Genomic DNA, 14,348 nt, shown 5'->3' with positions numbered 1-14,348 from the left:
CACTTTCCCATATCTCTCAATCCCTCTTCCCCATATCCCTCACCCTCACCTACCCAAATCCCTCACTCTCACTTCCCCACAACGCTCATCCCCCTTTTCCACATCCCTCACTCCCATCTCCCCACATTCCACACTCCCACCTCACAAAGGAACAGGAGGAGGCCCATTCAGCCTCTCTCTCGAGCCTGTTACACGGGAACACGAGGAGGCCCATTCAGCCCCTCTCACCCCTGTTACACAGGAACAGGAGGAGGCCCATTCAGCCCCTCTCACCCCTGTTACACGGGAACAGGAGGAGGCCCATTCAGCCCCTCTCACCCCTGTTACACGGGAACAGGAGGAGGCCCATTCAGCCCCTCTCACCCCTGTTACACGGGAACAGGAGGAGGCCCATTCAGCCCCTCTCACCCCTGTTACACGGGAACAGGAGGAGGCCCATTCAGCCCCCTCTCACCCCTGTTACACGGGAACAGGAGGAGGCCCATTCAGCCCCTCTCACCCCTGTTACACGGGAACAGGAGGAGGCCCATTCAGCCCCTCTCACCCCTGTTACACGGGAACAGGAGGAGGCCCATTCAGCCCCCTCTCACCCCTGTTACACGGGAACAGGAGGAGGCCCATTCAGCCCCTCTCACCCCTGTTACACGGGAACAGGAGGAGGCCCATTCAGCCCCTCTCACCCCTGTTACACGGGAACAGGAGGAGGCCCATTCAGCCCCTCTCACCCCTGTTACACGGGAACAGGAGGAGGCCCATTCAGCCCCTCTCACCCCTGTTACACGGGAACAGGAGGAGGCCCATTCAGCCCCTCTCACCCCTGTTACACGGGAACAGGAGGAGGCCCATTCAGCCCCTCTCACCCCTGTTACACGGGAACAGGAGGAGGCCCATTCAGCCCCCTCTCACCCCTGTTACACGGGAACAGGAGGAGGCCCATTCAGCCCCTCTCACCCCTGTTACACGGGAACAGGAGGAGGCCCATTCAGCCCCTCTCACCCCTGTTACACGGGAACAGGAGGAGGCCCATTCAGCCCCTCTCACCCCTGTTACACGGGAACAGGAGGAGGCCCATTCAGCCCCTCTCACCCCTGTTACACGGGAACAGGAGGAGGCCCATTCAGCCCCTCTCACCCCTGTTACACAGGAACAGGAGGAGGCCCATTCAGCCCCTCTCACCCCTGTTACACGGGAACAGGAGGAAGCCCATTCAGCCCCTCTCACCCCTGTTACACAGGAACAGGAGGAGGCCCATTCAGCCCCTCTCACCCCTGTTACACGGGAACAGGAGGAGGCCCATTCAGCCCCTCTCACCCCTGTTACACGGGAACAGGAGGAGGCCCATTCAGCCCCTCTCACCCCTGTTACACGTGAACAGGAGGAGGCCCATTCAGCCCCCTCTCACCCCTGTTACACGGGAACAGGAGGAGGCCCATTCAGCCCCTCTCACCCCTGTTACACGGGAACAGGAGGAGGCCCATTCAGCCCCTCTCACCCCTGTTACACGGGAACAGGAGGAGGCCCATTCAGCCCCTCTCACCCCTGTTACACGGGAACAGGAGGAGGCCCATTCAGCCCCTCTCACCCCTGTTACACGGGAACAGGAGGAGGCCCATTCAGCCCCTCTCACCCCTGTTACACAGGAACAGGAGGAGGCCCATTCAGCCCCTCTCACCCCTGTTACACGGGAACAGGAGGAGGCCCATTCAGCCCCTCTCACCCCTGTTACACGGGAACAGGAGGAGGCCCATTCAGCCCCTCTCACCCCTGTTACACAGGAACAGGAGGAGGCCCATTCAGCCCCTCTCACCCCTGTTACACGGGAACAGGAGGAAGCCCATTCAGCCCCTCTCACCCCTGTTACACAGGAACAGGAGGAGGCCCATTCAGCCCCTCTCACCCCTGTTACACGGGAACAGGAGGAGGCCCATTCAGTCCCTCTCACCCCTGTTACACAGGAACAGGAGGAGGCCCATTCAGCCCCTCTCACCCCTGTTACACAGGAACAGGAGGAGGCCCATTCAGCCCCTCTCACCCCAGTTACACAGGAACAGGAGGAGGCCCATTCAGCCCCTCTCACCCCTGTTACACGGGAACAGGAGGAGGCCCATTCAGCCCCTCTCACCCCTGTTACACGGGAACAGGAGGAGGCCCATTCAGCCCCTCTCACCCCTGTTACACAGGAACAGGAGGAGGCCCATTCAGCCCCTCTCACCCCTGTTACACGGGAACAGGAGGAGGCCCATTCAGCCCCTCTCACCCCTGTTACACGGGAACAGGAGGAGGCCCATTCAGCCCCTCTCACCCCTGTTACACAGGAACAGGAGGAGGCCCATTCAGCCCCTCTCACCCCTGTTACATAGGACCAGGAGGAGGCCCATTCAGCCCCTCTCACCCCTGTTACACGGGAACAGGAGGAGGCCCATTCAGCCCCTCTCACCCCTGTTACACAGGAACAGGAGGAGGCCCATTCAGCCCCTCTCACCCCTGTTACACGGGAACAGGAGGAGGCCCATTCAGCCCCTCTCACCCCTGTTACACAGGAACAGGAGGAGGCCCATTCAGCCCCTCTCACCCCTGTTACATAGGACCAGGAGGAGGCCCATTCAGCCCCTCTCACCCCTGTTACACGGGAACAGGAGGAGGCCCATTCAGCCCCTCTCACCCCTGTTACACAGGAACAGGAGGAGGCCCATTCAGCCCCTCTCACCCCTGTTACACAGGAACAGGAGGAGGCCCATTCAGCCCCTCTCACCCCTGTTACATAGGACCAGGAGGAGGCCCATTCAGCCCCTCTCACCCCTGTTACACGGGAACAGGAGGCAGCCCATTCAGCCCCTCTCACCCCTGTTACACAGGAACAGGAGGAGGCCCATTCAGCCCCTCTCACCCCTGTTACACAGGAACAGGAGGAGGCCCATTCAGCCCCTCTCACCCCTGTTACACGGGAACAGGAGGAGGCCCATTCAGCCCCTCTCACCCCTGTTACATAGGACCAGGAGGAGGCCCATTCAGCCCCTCTCACCCCTGTTACACAGGAACAGGAGGAGGCCCATTCAGTCCCTCTCACCCCTGTTACACGGGAACAGGAGGAGGCCCATTCAGCCCCTCTCACCCCTGTTACACAGGAACAGGAGGAGGCCCATTCACCCATTGAGCCTGTCCTGGCTCTTTGAAAGAACAATCCCTTTAATCCCAATTCCCCTCCCACTGTTCTTTCCCCACCCCCGTCCTGTTGAAATCTGCTCCCACTCTTTCTGACATATTGTTTTGAGAGATTGACTGAATCCCTGTTTCAATCGGGACTTGCAGAACCGAATTCAAATCACTTTACAATTCCAAAAGCAGTCAATCCAGTCCGATCTCAACTCTCCCATCTCAGTGAGAATTGTTTCACCCTCTTTTCCCCTCCTCTCTCTCTCTCTCTCGCACTTTCCCTCTCTCATGCTCTCCCCCGCTCTCTCGCACTCTTTCCTTCTCTCTCACACTCTCTCTCTCTCTCACACACTTTCCCTCTCTCCTGCTCTCCCCCACCCTCTCGCACTCTTTCCTTCTCTCTCAAGCTCTCTCTCTCCCTCGCTCCACCTCCCTCCCGCTCTCTCATGCTCTCTGTCTCTCAACCTCTTTCCTTCTCTATCACGCTCTCCCTCTCACCCCCTCTCTCACGCTTTCGCACTCTTTCCCTCTCTCTCATGCTCTCTCTCTCCCACGCACTCTTTGTCGCATGCTCTCTCTCCCTGACGCTCTCTCTCTGATGCTCTCTCCTGCCCTCTCTCACGCTCACTCTCTTTCTCTCACACTCTCTCTCTCATGCTCTCTCTCTTTCATGCTCTCTCTCTTTCACGCTCTCTCTCTTTCATGCTCTCTCTGTCTCCCTCCCTCACCCTCCCTCTCTCTCCCTCCCTCTCTCTCACATTGTCTCTCTCTTTCACGCTCTCTCTCTTTCACGCTCTCTCTCTCTCATGCTCTCTCTCTCTCATGCTCTCTCTCTCTCATGCTCTCTCTCTCATGCTCTCTCTCTCCCTCTCTCCTTCTTTCTCGCTTCTTCTTTGTCTCTCAGGCTCTCCCTCGCTCTCTCTCTCATGCTGTCACACTCTTTCCCTCTCTCTCACGCTCTCACTTTCTCTCCCCCTCTCTCACTCATGCTCTCTCTCTCTCTCTCTCCCTCTCTCTCCCTCTCCTCTCACACACTGGAGATATTTGTTTCCCACTTCCCCCTCTCCCGGTCATGGGTCGTAGTGTCTGTTGGCCTTGATCAGATGGGCACGGAGCCAGACACCTGCAGAAAATGAGAGTGTTCTCGGTTTACTGAACATGTCCTGACTACCCGCTGGCTGACTGCTGTGTTCCAACAGGGCCTCGGGCACAGAGAGAAATGGGCCAGGGAGGGGAAGGGGGGCTGGATGATGGGGAGGGAGGGAGGAGGTGATGGGGAGGTGAGCGGAAAACAGGGAGGGGAGATGGGGAGAGAGAAAGGAAAAGCAGAAGGGAGGAGGGAGAGGAAAGATGGAGGGGAAATGGATGATGGGGAGGGGAGGGAGTGGGTGGAGGGGAGATGGGGAGGGTAGGGGAGTGGGCAGAGGGAAGGGAGTGGGGGGAGAGGGGGGAGGGGAGATGGGGAGAGGGAAGGGAGTGGGGGGAGTGGGGGGACGGGAGATGGGGAGGGGAGGGGAGTGGGCAGAGGGAGGGGAGATGGGGAGAGGGAGGGGAGAGGGAGATGGGGAGGGGAGGGGGAGATGGAAAACGATGGGGAGGGTAGAGGGAGAGGGAGGGAAGGGTAGTGGGAGAGGGAGGGAAGGGAGAGGGAGGGGAGATGGGAAGGGAGAGGGAGAGGGAGGGGAGATGGGTAGAGAGTGGGGAGATGGGGAGGAGAGGGGAGAGGGGAGTGGGGAGATGTTGAAGAGAGTGGGAAGAGGAGGGGAGAGGAGAGGGAGAAATAGAGCAAGGAGGTGCAGGGGAGGAGGGAGAAGAGGAGAGACAGGAGAGTGGAAGGGAGTGGAGGGAGGTGCAGCAGAGGGTAGGGTTTAGGATTGAAGGTAGGAGGGGAGTTGTGCGAGGGCAAGAGTGGGTTGAGGCTTGGAGTTGAACAAACAAACAGAGGTGTACAACTCAGAGGTAGTAACCTCAGGATTGCTACCAGTGCCACGTGATAGTCAGAGTAGAAATGAAAGAATAGTCAGGATGAATGCGTGGCTTGAAAGATGGTGCAGGAGGGAGGGGTTCAGATTTTTGGGACATTGGGACCGGTTCTGGGGGAGGTGGGACTATTACAAATTGGACGGTCTACACCTGGGCCGGACTGGAACCAATGTCCTTGGGGGGGCTTTTGCTAACGCTGTTGGGGAGGGTTTAAACTAATGTGGCAGGGGGATGGGATCCAAATGAGGAGGTCAGTGGACAGTAAGGAGGTAGTAACTGAAGCCTGTAAGGAACTAGATAATGAAGTCAGTGTGACTAAGGGGAAGAGCAGGCAGGGAGCAGATGATGAATATAAAGGGACTGGTGGTCTGAGGTGCATTTGTTTTAATGCAAGAAGTGTAGTAGGTAAGGCAGATGAACTTAGGGCTTGGATTAGTACCTGGGAGTATGATGTTATTGCAATTACTGAGACTTGGTTGAGGGAAGGGCATGATTGGCAACTAAATATCCCAGGATATCGATGCTTCAGGCGGGATAGAGAGGGAGGTAAAAGGGGTGGAGGAGTTGCATTACTGGTCAAAGAGGATATCACAGCTGTGCTGAAGGAGGGCACTATGGAGGACTCGAGCAGTGAGGCAATATGGGCAGAACTCAGAAATAGGAAGGGTGCGGTAACAATGTTGGGGCTGTACTCCAGGCCTCCCAACAGCGAGCGTGAGATCGAGGTACAAATATGTAAACAGATTATGGAAAGATGTAGGAGCAACAGGGTGGTGGTGATAGGAGATTTTAATTTTCCCAACATTGACAGGGATTCACTTAGTGTTAGAGGTCTAGATGGAGCAGAATTTGTAAGGAGCATCCAGGAGGGTTTTCTAGAGCAGTATGTAAATAGTCCAACTCGGGAAGGGGCCATACTGGACCTGGTGTTGGGGAATGAGCCCGGCCAGGTGGTTGAAGTTTCAGTAGGGGACTACTTTGGGAATAGTGATCACAATTCCGTAAGCTTTAAAATACTCATGGACAAAGACGAGAGTGGTCCTAAAGGAAGATTGGGGGAAGGCCAACGATACCAAAATTCGGCAGGAGCTGGGGAATGTAGATTGGGAGCAGCTGTTTGAAGGTAAATCCACATTTGATATGTGGGAGGCTTTTAAAGAGAGGTTGATTAGCGTGCAGGAGAGACATGTTCCTGTGAAAATGAGGGATAGAAATGGCAAGATTAGGCAACCATGGATAACAGGTGAAATTGGGAGACTAGCTAAGAGGAAAAATGAAGCATACATAAGGTCTAGGAGGCTGAAGAAAGACGAAGCTTTGAAAGAATATCGGGAATGTAGGACCAATCTGAAACGAGGAATTAAGAGGGCTAAAAGGGGTCATGAAATATCTTTAGCAAACAGGGTTAAAGAAAATCCCAAAGCCTTTTATTCATATATAAGGAGAAAGAGGGTAACTAGAGAAAGGATTGGCCCACTCAAGGACAAAGGAGGAAAGTTATGCGTGGAGTCAGAGAAAATGGGTGAGATTCTAAACGAGTACTTTGCATCGGTATTCACCGAGGAGAGGGACATGACGGATGTTGAGGTTAGGGACAGATGTTTGATTACTCTAGGTCAAGTCGACATAAGGAGGGAGGAAGTGTTGGGTATTCTAAAAGGCATTAAGGTGGACAAGTCCCCAGGTCCGGATGGAATCTATCCCAGGTTTCTGTGGGAAGCGAGAGAGGAAATAGTTGGGGCCTTAACAGATATCTTTGCAGCATCCTTAAACACGGGTGAAGTTCCGGAGGACTGGAGAATTGCTAATGTTGTCCCCTTGTTTAAGAAGGGTAGCAGGGATAATCCAGGTAATTATAGACCGGTGAGCTTGACGTCAGTGGTAGGGAAGCTGCTGGAGAAGATACTGAGGGATAGGATCTATTCCCATTTGGAAGAAAATGGGCTTATCAGTGATAGGCAACATGGTTTTGTGCAGGGTAGGTCATGTCTTACCAACTTAATAGAATTCTTTGAGGAAGTGACAAAGTTGATTGATGAGGGAAGGGCTGTAGATGTCATATACATGGACTTCAGTAAGGCGTTTGATAAGGTTCCCCATGGTAGGCTGATGGAGAAAGTGAAGTCGCATGGGGTCCAGGGTGTACTAGCTAGATGGATAAAGAACTGGCTGGGCAACAGGAGACAGAGAGTAGCAGTAGAAGGGAGTTTCTCAAAATGGAGACGTGTGACCAGTGGTGTTCCACAGGGATCCGTGCTGGGACCACTGTTGTTTGTGATATACATTAATGATTTGGAGGAAAGTATAGGTGGTCTGATTAGCAAGTTTGCAGACGACACTAAGATTGGTGGAGTAGCAGATAGTGAAGGGGACTGTCAGAGAATACAGCAGAATATAGATAAACTGGAGAGTTGGGCAGAGAAATGGCAGATGGAGTTCAATCAGGGCAAATGCGAGGTGATGCATTTTGGAAGATCCAATTCAAGAGTGAACTATACAGTAAATGGAAAAGTCCTGGGGAAAATTCATGTACAGAGAGATTTGGGTGTTCAGGTCCATTGTTCCCTGAAGGTGGCAACGCAGGTCAATAGAGTGGTCAAGAAGGCATACGGCATGCTTTCCTTCATCGGATGGGGTATTGAGTACAAGAGTTGGCAGGTCATGTTACAGTTGTTTCGGACTTTGGTTCGGCCACATTTGGAATACTGCGTGCAGTTCTGGTCGCCACATTACCAAAAGGATGTGGATGCTTTGGAGAGGGTGCAGAGGAGGTTCACCAGGATGTTGCCTGGTATGGAGGGCACCAGCTATGAAGAGAGGTTGAGTAGATTAGGATTATTTTCATTAGAAAGACGGAGGTTGAGGGGGGACCTGATTGAGGTGTACAAAATCATGAGAGGTATAGACAGGGTGGATAGCAAGAAGCTTTTTCCTAGAGTGGGGGATTCAATTACTAGGGGTCACGAGTTCAAAGTGAAAGGGGAAAAGTTTAGGGGGGTTCTGCGTGGAAAGTTCTTTACGCAGAGGGTGGAGGGTGCCTGGAACGCGTTGCCAGTGGAGGTGGTAGATACGGGCACGATAGCGTCTTTTTCGATGTATCTAGACAGATACATGAATGGGCAGGAAGTGAAGAGATACAGAACCTTAGAAAATAGGCGACATGTTTAGAGAGAGGATTAGGATCGGCGTAGGCTTGGCGGGCCGAAGGGCCTGTTCCTGTGCTGTAATTTTCTTTGTTCTTTGTTCTTTGAGCAGGAAAGGCCCAGGCTCCATTCACGGCCTGTGCAGGGTTAACCTGATCCCACACCCGGTGTGGTACCGAGCTCCGCACATACAGAGCAAGAAAGGCCCAGGCTCCATTCCCGGCCTGTGCTGGGTTAACCTGATCCCACACCCGGTGTGGTACTGAGCCCAACACACACAGAGCAAGAAAGGCCCAGGCTCCATTCCCGGCCTGTGCTAGGTTAACCTGATCCCACACCCGGTGTGGTACTGAGCCCAACACACACAGAGCAGGAAAGGCCCAGGCTCCATTCCCGGCCTGTGCTGTGTTAACCTGATCCCACACCCGGTGTGGTACTGAGCCCAACACACACAGAGCAGGAAAGGCCCAGGCGAGGTCACAAGCAGACGGTGACAACGAGGTCACAATCCTGGGGCCCAGTGCCCCCAAGGGGCTGGGCCGAGTGAGTGGAGGGGAGTCCCTTTCTCTCCCGCCCGACAACTCCAGGCCATGCTTGCTGCCAGAGGAGAGACATGCTCAGATTCCAGATCTGGCTCCTGCTCAAAGTGGTGGCTTTCATCACCATCGCAGTTCTCATGTTGTGGATCGGAACGATTGAAATGAAAGCCAACGCTCAGTCCCGGGCCAGGAGTCAGCTCACAGGTAATGCATCCTCCTGTCAGCCTCGAGGGACAATGTAGAGGGAGCTTTACTCTGTATCTAACTCCCCCCCGTACTGTACCTGTCCTGGGGAGTGTTTGATCGGGGACAGTGTAGAGGGAGCTTTACTCTGTATCTAACCCCCATACTGTACCTGTCCTGGGGAGTGTTTGATGGGGGACAGTGTAGAGGGAGCTTTACTCTGTATCTAACCCCCGTGCTGTACCTGTCCTGGGGCGTGTTTGATGGGGGACAGTGTAGAGGGAGCTTTACTCTGTATCTAACCCCCGTTTTTTTTTTTTTTTAAATAAACAAAAAACTCAAATTAAAATGCCATTCTCGGCGTCGACGATGCACTCCAGTCCCTGCGGTGCCCACCGGTCGCGGAAGGCCTCAAGCGTACCGGCGGACACCGCATGCTCCTTTTCCAGGGACACCCGGGCGCGAACGTAACCGCGGAAGAGGGGCAGGCAATCGGGGAGGACGGAACCCCCGACGGCCCGCAACCTGGACCTGTGAATTGCCACCTTGGCCAGGCCCAGGAGCAGACCCACGAGGAGATCCTCCTCCCGGCCCAAGCCCCTCCGCACCGGGTGCCCAAAGATCAGGAGCGTGGGACTGAAGTGCAGCCAGAATTTGAGGAGCAGCCCCTTCAGATACTCAAATAGGGGCTGCAACCTCGCACACTCCATATAAATGTGGAACACGGACTCGTCCAGGCCGCAGAAAGTACAGGTGGCCTGGGAGTCCGTGAACCTACTTAAAAGCCTATTGCACGGGACTGCTCTGTGCAGCACCCTCCACCCCAGGTCCCCGATGTAAAGGGGGAAGACTCCCGCGTAGAGAGACCTCCATCGGGGTTTCTCCTCGCCGCCAGATGGCAACGCGGACCGCCAGGGCGTGTCCGGCCGGCTGACGAGGGCCAGGAAGTGGAGAGTGTGCAGGAGCAGCCCGTACAGGAAACCCCTCCGCGCCGATTGGAATGGCACGGAGGGCATTCCCGAGAGGCGGCTCGGGTTGTGCGGGACCGGCTCCCGAGGAGGGTTTCGGGGCCTGGGTCCGATGAGCAGTTCCGGCCCAGCGGGGGTCAGCTCGGCCGGGATCGCTCCGCACTCCCGAGCCCCCTCGCCACCCGCAGTGCGGGGCGTCCCGGGGGTTTCGGCTACTCCTCCGCCCGCCGGACTGTCCCCGGAGTCAGCCGCCCGGACAGCCGAGGCGCTCTCCTCCGCCGGCGGGGGAGCGCCCTGACTGGAGGCGACCATGTTCCAAACTCGGAAAAGATCCCGGTAAAAGACAGGCAACTCCCTCAGAGAGGCGCGGCTAACGGACTCCACCGGGAGCTGCGTGTCGTCTTGAAGGCAGTGACACTGGCGGAAAAAATACGTCGCCAGCGCACACCATCTGGGAGGACGCTCGACGTACAGGTATCTCTGCAGGGTCCGAAGGCGGAGAGTCGCAGCCTGGGTGCGGACGCACACCAGCGACTGACCGCCCTCCTCGATCGGGAGACTCAGGACCGCGCGCAGAGACCCAGTGTTTCCTCTTGCCCCAGAAGAAATCGACGAGTTTCTTCTGGATCTTGGTGGCAAATACAGGGGGCGGGGCCAAAGTGACCAACCGGTACCACAGCATGGAGGCCACCAGTTGGTTTATGACCAACGCTCGGCCCCTGTAGGAAAGCACTCGGAGCAGTCCTGTCCAGCGCCCCAGCCGAGCGGTGACTTTCGCCTCCAACTCCTGCCAGTTTGCCGGCCAGGCTTCCTCAGCGGGACTAAGGTGGACTCCCAGATAGAGGAGGTGCGTGGTGCTCCACGCAAAAGGTGTCATCTCCTCCGGCAGGGAGTCCACCCGCCACTGACCCACCAGGAGTGCGGAACATTTCTCCCAATTGATCCTCGCGGAGGACGCGGCAGAAAAGGTCTGCTGGCAGTCGCGCATCCTCCGCAAGTCAACGGGATCTGTGATTGCGAGGAGCACGTCGTCGGCGTAAGCCGAGAGGACGACCCGCATGGCCGGCTCGCGCAGAGCCAATCCCGTCAACCTCCTGCGAAGCAGGCACAGGAAGGGCTCCACGCAGATGGTATACAATTGGCCGGACATGGGGCACCCCTGACGCACTCCTCTCCCAAATCGAAGGGGCGCCGTCAAGGACCCGTTAACTTTGACTAGACACTCTGCGGCGGCGTATAAAAGTCGGACCCGGGCCACGAAATGCGGCCCGAGTCCGAAAGCGCGCAGAGTCCCGAAAAGGTAATCGTGATCCACCCTGTCGAACGCCTTCTCCTGATCGAGGGAGAGAAAGGCGACCGACTGACCAGTCCTCTGGGAAAGATGGATCAGGTCCCGGACCAGGTGGATGTTGTCCTGGATGGACCGGCCCGGGACCGTGTAGGACTGGTCGGGGTGGATCATGTGGGCCAGCACGGAGCCCAGGCGGGTAGACATAGCCCGGGCAAAGATCTTATAATCCGTGCTGAGGAGGGGAGACCGGACGCCAGTTTTTAAGCAGGCGGAGATCGCCCCTCTTCGGCAGCAGGACGATGACCGCCCTGCGCCACGAGAGGGGCATCTCCCCGGTCGCCAGGCTTTCCCCCAGGACCCGCGCGTAATCGTCCCCCAGGACGTCCCAGAACGCCCTGAGGAACTCCACGGTCAACCCATCCAGCCCTGGGGATTTGCCCCTCGAGAGCTGGTGGAGGGCGCCAGTCAGCTCCGCCAACGTGAGCGGAGCCTCCAATCCTTCGGCGCCCTCCGGGCTGACCTGCGGCAGGTCCTCCCACAAAACTCTGCGCGCATCCTCGCTGGACGGATCCGGAGAGAACAACGCACTGTAATACGTCCGGACCAGGAGGCCCATTCCCTCCGGATCCGTGATGGAGGATCCGTCGTCGGCCAGCAGCTCGACGAGCTGCTTACGGACCCCCCGCCATTTTTCCAGCGAGTAGAAGAAGGGTGAGGCGCGGTCCAAATCTTCCAGGATCTGGATCCGCGACCTCACGTACGCGCCTCGGGACCCTATGAGCTGCAGGTTCCTCAGCGCGCCCTTCTTCTCTTTGTACGCCTGCCACAGGGCCGGGTCCGCGACGGCATGACCGAGGCGGGACTCCAAGTCGAGCACCTCCCTCTCAAGGCGCCCGACCTCGGCTTCCCGCCTCTTGGTTGACCCCTTCGCGTACTCCTGACAGAAGACGCGGATGTGAGTCTTGCCCACATCCCACCATAGCCTCAAGGAGGGGAAGCCCCCCTGCTTCCTTCTCCAGTCGGCCCAGAATCGACAGAACGAGTCCCGAAATCGCACGTCCTCCAGCAGCCGGTTGTTAAAGTGCCAGTACGCGGACCCCGCCCGCTGTGCGGAGCGGAGTGAACTCCGCCCACACCAGGCGGTGGTCCGAGCACGGCACCAGCCGCATGGAGGCCGCCGAAACGCGGGAGACGTACGCCTGCGAAATGTAGAGGCGGTCGATTCGCGACCCCCCTCCTCCAGACCTCCACGTGAAGGCGCTGGAGTCGGGATGGAGATTCCGCCAGACGTCCACCAAGTTAAGGGAGCTGATCAGTCCCCTCAACTTCTTCACCGACGCTTGGCCGCGCTGGGGACCGGAGCGATCCCCCACCTCGAGGGTGCAGTTAAAATCCCCCCCGAGGATGATGCACTCGCCGCTATCGATGGAGCTCAAGAGAGCGGACACTTCTTCAAAGAAGCGCGCTTGCAAAGCGCCGGGCCTGGGCGCGTACACGTTCACAAAGTGGAGCGGCACGCTACCCAGGCGAACGGCGAGGTGGAGCAAGCGGCCCGGCACTAGCTCCTTGACCCCCAAGATCTCCGGCTGAAAAGTCGGGGCCAACAAGATAGCCACCCCACTAGAAATAGGGTGAGGTGACTCATGTAGACCCCACCCTGCCACTCCAGGAGCCAGGTGGCTTCGTCTCCTGGAACGGTGTGGGTTTCCTGCAGAAAGCTCACCGCGTATCTCCCTTCCCTAAGGACTGAGAGATTGTGAAATCTGCGGTGAGCCCCTCTGCTGCCGTTGATGTTGAGGCTGGCTATGGTTATCTTCATGTCAAAGGTACTTAAAACCCGTCACCAACACCTCACTGTGAGGAGGGAGTGGAAGTGCACCTGGCCCTCCACTCCCCCAGCAACCCATTGAGGAACACATTAAAACGGCGCCTCTCAACCAGTTTCACGTCCGCAGCGCTTGCCCGCTATCTTAAGGGCGGCACGGACGGACTGGATGATCAGCCAGATTCGACCAACGGTCGAGGGCCAGCTGAACTTTATTGCGGCAACCTCTGCAAGCCGCGAGGAAATCCCGGAGTTCCGCCGTGGGGATGAGAGGAGATTCGGTGGGAGGCACGAGGGACTCCACCACCTCACTGGCGATGGAATCAAGATCATCCTCCGTGCCCCGCACCGAATCCCCATCCTCCTCCGGGTCGTCACCGCCAGTGGCCGACACATCCACCACACACTGTGGGGCGGACGTCCCGGCCGCGCCAGCTGGTCCCGCCTCCGTCACGATCCCACCCCCAGGATCGATGGCGGAGGAGTCCTCTCTGGGTTCTATTGTGAAACTGGAGCCTGTAGGCACCAGCGGTTCAGGACCCCCCTCCACCTCCGTCCCCAGGGCAATGAGTGGTCCAGGGGAGACAGAAGTTCCGGACTCCGGGAAACCAGCCGGAGCCGAGACTGGAGGCGGCGAGAGGAGGCCATCTCCCGCTCCGCCAGCACCCACAGGCCCAGCAGATGGGGCAGCATTCTCAGTTATAACCGGGTCGGGTGTCTCCTGGTTGGTGGTGGATTCCGGCTGGGAGGCCCGACCCTCAGGGGCCTCGCCCTCCCCTTCATTCAGGGCACCCGACCCAGTAGCAGTGGCGGAATGGGCGGTTTCCCCAGGCTCCCCCACCACAAGCAGGGCCCCACTTACTCCTTTAGGAGGGGCCTCATGTACCGGGGCCTTCCCCTCCCCTCCATCCTGAGGAATAGAGTGCTCCTGCCCGGACTTTGCAGCCTTGGTGGTGGCGGTAGGGGGAACCTGAGGACCAGAAACAGGAGGCAGCTCCCCTCCAACAGATGGGCCCTGCACCTCAGGGCCCTGTGTTATTTCTGTGGAGGGGTGCCTTCTCCTCTTTTTCGCACTTGGGCGCGGAGACTCAGAGACCTCCATGTCATCAGAGGCCTCCGCCTCCGCACCCTTTTTTCCTTTTTTAGTCACCCTGGGCCTGAGCCCAGCCCTGGGACAGGTGGATTCCATGGGAATGGGCTTTGGGCTGAGCTCAGGCTCGGGTTGAGTCAAAGTGTCCAGGGGACGCGCCTCACGATGTTTCT

At 57.4% G+C, this 14,348-nt stretch overlaps 1 pseudogene; it reads left to right on the top strand.

Moving 5' to 3' along the window:
* Nucleotides 1-8,545, top strand: part of LOC137364028 (transient receptor potential cation channel subfamily V member 5-like) — a 188,201-nt pseudogene extending 179,656 nt beyond the window's left edge.
* Nucleotides 8,546-14,348: the final 5,803 nt, after the last annotated feature.

The sequence above is a fragment of the Heterodontus francisci genome, unplaced genomic scaffold, assembly GCF_036365525.1.
Source record: "Heterodontus francisci isolate sHetFra1 unplaced genomic scaffold, sHetFra1.hap1 HAP1_SCAFFOLD_985, whole genome shotgun sequence".
Lineage (NCBI taxonomy): Eukaryota > Metazoa > Chordata > Chondrichthyes > Heterodontiformes > Heterodontidae > Heterodontus > Heterodontus francisci.
This window is presented reverse-complemented; position numbering and strand designations above follow the sequence as displayed.